The 12,154-nt window shown below is 35.7% G+C and overlaps 1 non-coding gene across 1 annotated transcript; it reads left to right on the top strand.

The window, feature by feature from the left end:
- Positions 1-11,616: 11,616 nt before the first annotated feature.
- Positions 11,617-11,809, top strand: LOC116580935. Its single transcript, XR_004281836.1, has one exon. It is a non-coding gene; the product is annotated as a U2 spliceosomal RNA (small nuclear RNA).
- Positions 11,810-12,154: the final 345 nt, after the last annotated feature.

Here is a 12,154-nt window from a genome sequence, read left to right as displayed (position 1 = left end):
AAAATCAAGGAGAAATCCAGAAAATGAACTGAAGACTGTCCTTGTGAATTAAAGCTTTGTTCTGTCAGTGCTTTTGTATCAGCTTCCAAGATGAGCAGCACAATGCTGCCAGTTTGGTTAGAGACTAGCAAAGGGGCATCTCAAGAAATCTCCTATTGAAAGATATTTGGGGAACACTATAAACAATGGCTATCCCCATGTAAATTAAAATTGCAAACTAACACATTAAAAATTGTGAACCCAGCAATAAACTTTTAAACCATTGCTTAACCCAGTGTCCACATCTATGAAAAAGCCATATTTGAGAAATACCAGTTAAACATAAAAGAAGTTTCTGGAAGAATACTGTCCAATAGAAATACAATGTAAGCCATATATGTAATTTTAAATTTTCTTATAGCTACATAAATATAAACAAAAAGAAAAAGTTGAAATTAAGTTTATTAATATCTTTCATTTGATGGAACTAAAATATTTTTCAAAATATAAATCATTAAATAACATATTATTAAATTATATTGTTATATTACTAAATAATAATATAAATTATTAAAGAGAGGTATGCTTTTTTGGTAACAAATCTTTAAAATTCAGAGTGTATTTTACACCACCTTGATTCAATGTAACCATGTTTCAAGTGTTCGATAGCTACACGTGACTAGTAGCTACCTTACTGGACAGGCACACATCAAAATTAATGATGTCATGAATTTAAATGTTTAAAATGTCATAATATTTTACAAATTGATTATAATCCAGCTAATCAACAAATGATATGTAAGGTAATTACATATTAACAATTATTATTTAGACAACAGTACTAGGTTGAACTTCTTGTTGCCAACAGAAACTAGAATTGCTTAGTTATGTCCAGCAGCTTTTTCAAAACAGTAAGATTTTTTATGTATTTTGTTAATTGCTATATCCACAGAATAGTGCCAAACATAGTTGATGGCCAACAAATATTTGTAAAATGAACACCATTCTCACTTAGGAGAAAGTCATATTTATATCACATGGTCAATAAATGCTTTAGGTTTGCCTTATTCAACATACTATGTACTATTCAGAGCATCAATTACATGCAACTTACTAAGTGGTATAGTTTAACAATTGAATAAGCCCTCAAAGAAGGAACTGATAGCAGGGGTTAGCAAATTTTTTTCCACAACGGTCCAGATAGTAAATATTTTAGGTTTTGTGGGCCATGTTGTCTCTACTACAACTACACTCAACTCTGCCATTGAAGTACAAAAACAGTCATAAGCAATAATTAAACAAACAGGCATGACACTGTTCCAATAAAACTCTACTTACAAAGACATGTGGCAGGTCATATATTGCCTGAGAGCTATAGTTTGCAACCTCTGGCTTATACAATATAATAAGCAGCTTAAATATATAAGACCTAATTACAACGCCACTTACAATAATGACAGAAAAGATCGAACACCTAAATAATAAAAAATCAACTTAGAAAAGAATTGGACAGAAACCATATTGAGAATTTTGAATTCTACTACAGAATATATGTGAGCCATATCTCCCCCAAAAGCTAATTTCCTAAAACTATAAATAACACTGAAAGTGAATAAATTAATATAGTAATCCAATAAAAACTGGGCAAAGTCAAAGAAACACAAATGGCTCTCAAACACAGAGACGATGACCAGCCTTATTCATAATAGAAAGATGTAATTTGGAACTACAGAACTCTATTAGCAAGAAGGGGGGAACAGGGAATTAGAATTGGCACCATCTTTTTGGAGAGAAATTTAGCAACATCTATCAAAATTACAGATGCATGTCTCAGCAATCCCACCTCAAAAAAAATTTTTCCCCTGATGATAAACACACTCTTGCTCATGCGTGAAATGATATAACACACAGGGTTATCCACTACAGCTTTGTTTATAATAATGAAAGTTGTGGGAAAACCTTAGTCCATTATTAAAGGAGAGTTAAAGAAATTATGATACAGCCAAAAAATGGAGTACTATGCATCCTTAAGAGAGGAATGAGGATATACTTGAGGTGGGTGGATGAGGGTTCTCTAAAACATGTGGTGGACAATAAAAGTACAGAACAGTGTATATAATATGATACCATTTCTGTAACAAGCGAGGAGAAAATAGATGATAGGTAGAAGATAGATAGATATTAATATATATGACATATGTGTTTGTGTGTTGTTATATAGATTAAAATAACTCTGGAAAGATACAAAGAAACTAATAACATTGGTTTCTTATGGACTGGGGAAAGGAATGTGTTGGTAGACAATGGTGTGGAAGGAAAGCTTTTCACTGCATACCTTGCATACCCTACCTTTTGAACTTCAAACATATTCAAAACTAAAAATGATATAAAATAAATAAGAATGAAACAAAGCAGAATAAAATAAACATTAAATCAAAGTGTGAGCAACATGATACACAACGAATAAGAAAATGAAGGTTAATTTGATGGGATGAAGCATCCTTCTGGGATCAGTGCATGCCCCTCACTTGTAAAATCAGATATGTTTCATGTGTTTACAGATAGAATCACAAATGAAATAAGGGAATCAGGCCCCAGCCTCTGTCCCTCATTTCTCTTGCAACTATCCCTACCCCTACTTGGTCTGAAATGTCTACAATAACTTGTAGCTATATCACAAACAGGAAGCTATAAAACCATCCCATAGATTTCTCCATCTTATTATCAAGGAAATTTGGTCACTTGGTCAAATGCCTTGCCAAAGTAATCACTATACCTCACATTAAAATTTTGGAAAGCATTTAGACCCAAAAAACCCCTCCAAAAACAGAAACAAAAACAAATATAATTAAGCAGCATTCCTTTATTCAGCAGGTACTTACTGAGTGTTTACTGCTAGGGCACTGTTGAAGATGGTAGAAGTACAATAAAGGTTAAGACACATGTGATCATAAACCCCACTGAATTTGTATTCCAGTAGGAAAGAAGCTAGGCAATAAACAAATAAAGTCACTGCAATATAATTTTATATAGCCATAAATGTCTTAAATAAAAACAATAAGGTAACATTTTATGGCTATTAACCTGGATAGGGCTTCCATACAGAGCCCCAAATGATAAGACTACACTGTCTTTGGAATTTCCTCAGTCCACTGGTCTCGTGAATAATCAGAAGAAAAAACAATACTATTTTGGCCTGACTTGAAAAGCCTGTGTTCAGAATGAGTCATCACCACTTTTTTTTTCCCCCAATTATCCACAAAAAGTAATTTTGAATTACTTCAGATCTAGATCAAGCTTATTAGCAAACTGCTTTTTTTTTATCCTCTCCTTTTGAAAATTAGGATGCCAGACCCTACCCAGGATTCTGGAAATTCTCTGACACTCCATGATTTCTCAGAGATTACCAGCGGTTGTACAACTGCAGTTCTTTGATCAGGGCCCTGGAATGGGAGTTGCCTATGACTTTTCATCTAAGCTCTAGTTAAGGGCCAAGTGTTCTTCTTCAAATCTCTCTTGGACTTGAATTCTCTTTTTACCGATTTTTAGTCCATCCTTCTGGCTTGAAGATCATTCTCCTTCTAGAAGAACAAAGAAATCAAAGCAAAATCAAAGTTGGAAGGCACTGCCTTTTCTCTCTTATTTGTTAAGCATTACATTACCTGCCCCAAGCAGGTCTAGCCTTTCTTTGTGCTGCAAATATAGCTTGAAAAATCCTTTTGGGCTGTTCTGAACTATCCCATAAGAGTAGCTCTTCTAAAAAATAAGCTCTCATCTGTTCCTTTCTATGAATTTTTTTTTCATCTGTTGAGACAAGTTTACTACCTCTTCAACTCTTAAAATTTGCATGAACAGATCATTTGTTGTCAGATCACTGTTTGTTATGATCACACACACAAACACACACGTACCTCAAACCGATTTCAAAAAAATAAAAAGTCATCAAAGAGGAAAGCCAATAGAGCTGTAGTTTCATTCACTCCAGTGGCCTTGTATGACTTTTCCCTAATTACAACAAAATGCCTGGTGGGCACAATATGCCTCCAGAAATATTTTTATTCTTTTTTTGAGCCTGGGTTTTGTTGGTTGAAACAAAGCACTGTGATCTCTCTTTTTTCCCTCTGGAGGTTTCTTTCTTTCTGGTTTGATACTTTATTAAGATAAAAGGTGAACAGATTTTCCTTCGTTTCTTCTTCTTACAGAAGTTCACAAGACCTATCTAAAAGGATAATATATTTGGCCTTAAGGAAGTGGTTGGGCCTCAAGCATTTGCACACTTTCTTGCTGGCTCTCTCTGGGTCATTGTAGATGACCAGCTGAGTATAGGAAAGGAATTTAAAAAAAAAAAAAAAAACCCTCACATGAAAATAGGTTTTTTAAAATTGAGCTAAATTTACCTGAAGGGACCATCTAAACACACCCTCAGAAAAGATAAAGTTACCTTTTTCTCATGCTCTCTCAGCTGGAAGAAAAAAATTTCCGGATAAAGAACAGGAGGGCCACCCATTCCACCTCAGAGAATGTATTGCCCAAAGCCAGCTATGAAAATATAGACCAAAGATTTATCTTCCCATCTGTTTGTCCGACAGTTTGCCAGTCACTGAGGTTCATGCTCTCTATTCTCTCTCCCCTCTCTCTTTAATACAAGTAGTTTTCAATTGTATAAAATAACCAGTGAAAAGAAAAATCTCTAAGCACTTTGATTTACCATACCAGAATCTGACAAGATAAAACTGCACAAAATTTTACTTATAAGCAAACAAAAATGTAAGGCAAACTTCAATTCTAAATTAGAATAACATCCTTTCTCTGGACATTTCTTAACGAAGAGAGATGTTATCTAGTAAAATAAATTGGGTGTTTAGCTTGATTTTATTGGGAAATAAATTTCTCTTTTCAAGTTTTCTTCTCATCAAAAGTTTCTTCTTTTTCCCATGCTCCACTTCTTGTTTCCTTCTTTTCTTTCTTTCATTTTGGCTTTCCTTGTTAGAGACAACCTAACTTACACTGGTCAGGCTAAGGGTCACCTAATTAGTCCAACTTGGAGACCTAAAACCTTTGTTTCCTCATAAGCCATATTTGTTTTTCTGAATCCAGATTTCGATTCCACTAAAACAACTCTGTGCACTTTGGAGAAGAGAAAATATATATCAAAGTTAAAGTCTATAAGGAAAAATTAAAAGAAATATACCCCAATTTTAAAATAATCAAAAGTTTGAAAGAAAAATAAATGACTGGGGTGAAAAACGATATTGCAAAGGATCCTAATTCAGAGAATAATCAGAAGAGTAGAGTCTACCCAAGCATCTCATTCTAAAATAAAACAGTATATTTTGTTAAGAGTTGCAGAATTGGCTTTTAAATTACATTACAATGAATGTAAATTGTCTTAAAAGGACATGCTAAACCACTGGGATTAGGAGATTTATTACTGCAGCATAATTTAGATGCACCTAGTTGCTAAAATAGAGATGTAGTGAAGATTAAATAAGATTATACATATTGAAAGCACTTAAAATGATCATCATCAGGTGGTGCCTAATATGGTGCAAAATAATAATAAAGTACTTTGCACATAGCTAATACTTCAATAAATGACTGCTTTTGTTATTGTTAATGTTTTTGCTTAAGTCCTGCTGCTCCTCTTCCCACATCACAGGCTGCTCTTGATCCACTCTGATTCCCACTGTCAAGGAATTTATTACTATTGAGGAAATGTCTCAATCTCTTAGGGATGGAATATGCATCAGTTGGTGTATTGAAGTTAAGTGTGGCTTTGTGCCAATGTAGCCTGCCACATGCCACTTGGAATCATCACCCTCTATATCTGACCCAGAACAGGTCTTTTCTCTCTTTCTCTCTCTCTCTCAATCTCTGTCCTGGCAATATGTCTCTTGCTACTCCATCTGCCTCTGGTTTTGCATCCTTGTTCCTTGCTTTGTGATAATGGATGTTTCCTTGCCTACTTCTTGACAAAAAGTAACTGCCAAGTAGAGTCCAAGTTGAAAAGTGTTCTGTAAGGACAAAGAAAGAATTCCATGACTTTTTAAAAAAGATTTTATTTATTTATTTGAGAGCGAGAGAGAGAGAGAGCACGCACAAACGGGGTGAGGGGACTCCCTGCTGAGTAAGGAGCCAGATGCTGGGCTCAATTCTGGAACTATGGGATCATGGTCTGAGCTGAAGGCAGACACTTAACTGACTGAGCCACCCAGGTGCCCCAATGACATTTCTTGCAGGAGTTCAGGAATTTTAATTTAACTATTTTACACCCATTATCATACACGGCATGAATGCTCACTATAGGGACATGGCAATGATGTCCAAAAAAAGGAGGAGGGGAGGAAAGAGAAAGGAATTAAATATAGGGAAGGAAAATTACAATATATATATTACATATATATATACATATTATATATATATGAATATTTATTAGCTCCTTTGATAAGCACTGTATATACATTATCTGTTTCTGAATATCTGTTTCTGAATAGAAGACTTTAAGGGGCAACTCTAGACAGTTTTCCAGAACATCTGGTTAAGTCTCTAAGTTTCATGCAATTAAAACAAAGAAATGGGATAAGAGCCATTTGTCAATGGTGTCAAAAGTTCCATGTCCCATGCAAGGTCGTGTAGAAATTAAGACCCTTGTGCACTGCTGTGGCTATGTAAAATAGTGCAGCCACTGTGGAAAACAGCATGGCATCTCTTCCCCCAAATTAAACATTCAATTACCACATGATCCAGCAATTCTGCTTTCTGGTGTATACTAAAATAATTGAAAGCAAGGACTCAAACCGGTATTTGTACACCAATGTTTATAACAGTATTATTCCCACTGACCAAAAGGTGGGAAAAACTTAAATACCCATTAAAGATGAACGGATAAAAAAAACATGGGGAACATACATATTATTCAGTCCCAAAAAGGAAGAAAATTTGGCATATGCTACTCCACTGATGAACCTTGAGGATGTTATCCTAAGTGAAATAAACAAGCCAGTCACAAAAAGACAAATATTGAATGATTTCTTTGTAAGTGGTACCTAGAGTGATCAAGTGATCTAGCTGGGGGCTAGAGGGAGGAATGAATGGCGAGTGGTTTAACAGGTACAGAGTTTCAGTCTTGTAAGATAAACAAAGTTCTGAAGGTGGGTGGTGGTGATCGTTGCACAACAATGTGAATCTATTTGATGCCACTCAAGTGTCCACTTAGAAATGGTTAAAATGATGATTTTAAGTTATTAAGTTTTACTACAATTTGTAAAAGAAAAGTTCCACAAGCCGTAGACAACGTACACTGAGGTTTCCAGGAAGGACCCGCCTGTAGGAGGTCTGTGCTCTTCCCTCTGATGTACGGGGAACCGCAGTCATGAGGAAAGGATGAAGATATGGATGAAACCGGTTAAAGCAGAGCAGCCAGGCAATTCAGTTGGAAGTATTCTGACATTTAATTTAACTGAGGTTTCCCAAGCATTTGATGTTTGCTTCCTTCAGGGAGAACAGACGATTTCCATTGCCTTGACTGTTCTGTCCAGTAGAGTGTGTGAGTTCTTTCCAGCTCCGCTTCGGAAAGGAAATACAGATGGTAGTTGCTTTCTTCCTGTCTTCATCACCTTGCCAATAAAGGCAGCTTCCTTTCCAAAGCGTCCCTGTCGCACATGTCATGTGTCCCCCCCCCCCCAACCTTTCTCTCTCCTTTTATTACTTTTTTCTCTTTCAGACATATGGAGAGACATGTGTCGGAGCAAACCCAGTTTCCTATACCACTGCCAAAGTCAGGGGCAGCTCTGAAACTTAAGGGAATTGACCTTAGGCCTGTAAAACTGATTAAGAGGGTAGAAGGAAGTCTGAAATTCTAAGTGAGAAGTGGTGTGCGAGCAAACTGTAGTCTGGCAGAACTAGGAAATAACTCAGGCCATGTTGACGACACCACCAGTTATTCTATGTCACATGGCATTAAAATATCACAAGGCTGGAGGCACCAGGGTGGCTCATTGGGTTAAAGCCTCTGCCTTCAGCTTGGGTCATGATCCCAGAGTCCTCTAATCTAGCCCCGCATCGGGAATCCCTGCTCAGCAGGAAGCCTGCTCTACCCCACCCCCTGCCTCTCTGCCTACTTGTGATCTCTGTCAAATAAAGAAATAAAATCTTTTTTTATAAATCACAAGGCTGTTCACTGCTGCACTGGCTGTATTGGGGGTAGGATGTGGAGAAAATGCGACCAAAAAAGTGTATGGATCAATGAGAGACCCATGAAATATATTTTGAAACATCCAAAATGGCCTTGCCTGAGTTAGGAAAAGTGCGCCCCCTGGTGGTGGGCCAATTGCAAAAAGCCAGACCGTCCCCCACCCCACCAACCAGGAGGTCAAAAATGCAACAGCGGGGGCTCTCAGGGAAGCTGCAGGGGCATAGGCTGCATTTCATTTTCCAGACACAATTTGCTCCCAACTTGCAATGCATGGAGCCATTAAAAAAGGAAATCCTCTGAGATACATAATTAAGTAAAATGAAAAACTGAGAAGAATTGTTTTTTATATACAAATGTATGCATGGGTTATTTCTGGAGAAGAAAAAAAAAATCTGTGAGACTGGTGCTTACCAGAAGTAACTCCGGGGTTTACAGTTTCAAGTGACAGATGAGTGAGCCTTTGTACATGCAACAGAATGCCAGACATGCTGATTGGGGCAGGAGTAGGCAGTGTTTTTTTCTTCTTCTTCTTCTTATTCCTCTTCCTTCTCCTCCTTCTCCACCTCTCTACCCTCCTTCTTCTTTTCTTTTCGGTCACATGAGGCTGCATGCTTTGAATCGGAGAGCATGAGATCTCCATCAATGTCATTTTCCTCAGTTTGGGGGATAGCATTTAAACCAGGAGAAATGTTAAAAATCTTTAAAAAGTAATTTGGTTTTTTCTTGCTAAAGAGCACCACTGGCTACCAGTTTTCACTTAAATTAACAAGGGCCGAGGCCTCATTTTGGTGCACAGCCTTAAGAATTATCTCCAAATACTTAATTGAGTTATTTTTCTTTGGCTTAAAATCAACACCTTCCTTTGGAAGAGAGAGTGGGAAATGTAAGGCAAAGTAGGTCAGGTCTCAGGTTCCCCACTTTTGATTGCCACTGACAGGAAGTTTATGAGTCACCTGTTGATTTTGTTACTTCAGAGAACCCTGAACAAATACACTGTCTGATAGGCTAGTCTCTCTTCATCAGCCAAAGTTTTCCTTATGAACTTACATCCAGCTTGTCTAGTTAAAATTAAAAACTGTTATTTGTTATTGTAATGCTATTAACTATATACTCTATAGCATAATTTAAGCTTAGAAGTTGAAAATGTAATTTGGGGAGAATAGAAATCTTTGTGATACTATGGAGTCTTTCTATGATCGAGGCTTATTTTCTATCTTTCAGGAGTATTTCATATCTTTTTCACTCATCCAAACATTTCTTGTTAAGGTTATTCCTATATGTTGTCCTTTTTGATATCACCATAAATGCTATCTTTTGTCCATTATATATCATGTTTGCTAACTGTTTGCATACAGGAAAGCTACTGCTTTCTGCTTTCTGATAAATCATTCCATCCCCCACAACTTTCTGAAATTTCTTTTTCATTTGTGGTAGTTCTCTACTTGATTTCCTGGGTTTCCCAGGTTTAAGAACCTATCTTCTGCAAACATTGGTAGTTTCTCCTCCACCTTCTCTGATTTTATATTAGTAATTACATAACTTTCAAAAATTACTTTGGTTTAGCCAAATGCAGTATTATATTAGTGATAGTGATGGGCATAATCAATCTGTCTCTAACCTCCACAGGTATACCTCTAGAATTTTTCCTCAAACCAAAATGCTGGCTTTTAGGCTGAGATAGATAATTATTACATGTTAAGAAAGAATTCACCCGGTTTTATTTGTGTACCAGATTTTTTTTAATTGCAAATCACTACTGAATTTTCTCAAATTATTTTTCAGTAGCTATCAAGTGATGAGAGGGTTTTTTCCTTAGATCTAATGAATATTTATATTAATAGATCTCCTAATAGTGAGCCATCCTGGCATTTCCAGGAGGGAAAGGTGTGACTTCATCATGATATATTCTTGTATTTTTTTTATATGTGTGAAACATAGCATACATATAGAGAAGTGGAGACATGTATATGTACTTCGATCAGGCAATAACCATTAACCATTATGCAGGTCAAGAATCAGAACATTGTAGTATTGAAGAAGACTTCATGTTTCCCTTCCTAGTAACAAACTCTCCCCTTTCTTTTTGGAGGTAACCACATTCCTGATTTTTCTGACAATAATTTCTTTAATTTTCTTTATAGATTTAGTGATGCCTTCTCAATTTTAAACAACTAGAATCAATAATACATACTATGTTTTGTCTACTCTCTACCTAGGTAAGACTGATATGTTATAGCAGATAGCTGTGGGTTTTTCATTTTTGTTGCTATTTAATATTTCAGTCTATAAATGTACCAAAATTTATATATTCATTCTATTGCTGATGAACATTTGGATGCTTTCTACATTTGGTTTATAAAAACACCACCTGTGTCTATGAACTATTTTATATATACACGTATGTGTGTGTGTGTATGTGTGTGTGTGTGTGTGTGTGTATATATATATATATATATGATTTTTCTAATATATATATCCAGGAACAGAAGTACTGAGTCGTAAGACATACATATCTGCAACTGTACTTGATAATGCCAAATTGTTTTACAATGGTTATATTAATTTACACCCCCATGAACTAGTATATGATAGTGCTGATTGGACCACATCATTTTCAACACTTTTTATGTCAAACTTCTTAATTTAAGGCAAACCATTAAGTGGTAATCATATCTCATAGTGGCATTAATTATATTTCCCACTACTAATAAGAATGAGCACCTTTCCGCATGTTCACTAGCCATTTGGATTTCTACTTTTTTGAAATTTTCATTTTTGAAGTTTCCACTTCCAATTTTATTGGTTTTTCTTTTTCTTACTAATTAGTAGGAGGGGAGTTTTTTCAAATTTTTATTTAAATTCTAATTAGTTAACATACTGTGTAATATTGGTTTCAGGAGTAGAATTTAGTGATTCATCACTTACATATAACACTCAATGCTCAATACAACAAGTGCCCTCCTTAACACCCATCACCCATTTAGCCTATCTCCCCCCAGCCGCTGCCCATCCCCCCAGCCGCCTCCCCGCCATCTACCCTGTTTGTTCTCTATAGAGAACATATATATATAACTCTATATAAGAGTATTTTATGCTTTGCTTCCCTCTCTTTTTTTCCCTTCCCCTATATACATCTTTATGTATTTTGTATATGAATCGTTTGTTGGAAAGATGTGTTAGAAATATCTTCTCCTGTTCAGTGGCTTTTCAGTCACTTTGTAGTATCTTTTGATGAATACAACTCATAGTTTTAATGTAGACAATTTTTAAAAATATTTTTGTTTATAATAAGTTTTGTGTCCTCTTAAGTGAAACTTTTATGTACTCTATGATCATTAATATATTCATCTGTATTGTCCACTAGAAGATTTTCTTGTTTTGTCTGTCCTTATAGATCTTAACCCATCTAAAATAAATTGTTTGTTTAAGAATACAACTTTTGTATCGCTTCTCGGCCTTTTAGCGAAGATCAAGTATAGTATTTGTTCTTATCAGTTTAATATCTGATATGTCCTCTATTCGAGGACAATATATTAAATGGATTTTGGAATTAGGAGATGGAATAGGAGCTTATATACTCCGTCCACTCCACTGTCGACAGGGTATTGCAGTACTTCCAGTAACGGTGCACCCCCTTCAGGGGGAATTAACTGTTGTGCAAAAATTGGAATTTAAGAAGCCTTGTGTTAGGTTTTGTCACTGTGCTGCTTTGCTCTCGATAATAAAAACTTACTGCATTCAGGAAAAAAAAAGAATACAACTTTATTTTCTTCATATGGGTACTTACTTGTCACAGCAAACCTTACTGAAAAGATTGTCCTTTGTGCTCGCTTCGGCAGCACATATACTAAAATTGAAAAGATTGTCCTTTACCTACTGTTTTGCAATGAATCCTTTGTCATATAACAAGTGTCAATATGTCTATAAGATTTTTTTTTCAATCCCATTTGTTGATTTGTTGTTTCTACACTAATGCCACAC

This window comes from Mustela erminea, chromosome 1 (assembly GCF_009829155.1).
Source record: "Mustela erminea isolate mMusErm1 chromosome 1, mMusErm1.Pri, whole genome shotgun sequence".
Classification (NCBI taxonomy): domain Eukaryota; kingdom Metazoa; phylum Chordata; class Mammalia; order Carnivora; family Mustelidae; genus Mustela; species Mustela erminea.
The sequence above is the reverse complement of the archived record's forward strand: the minus strand, read 5'-3'. Positions and strand labels throughout refer to the sequence as shown.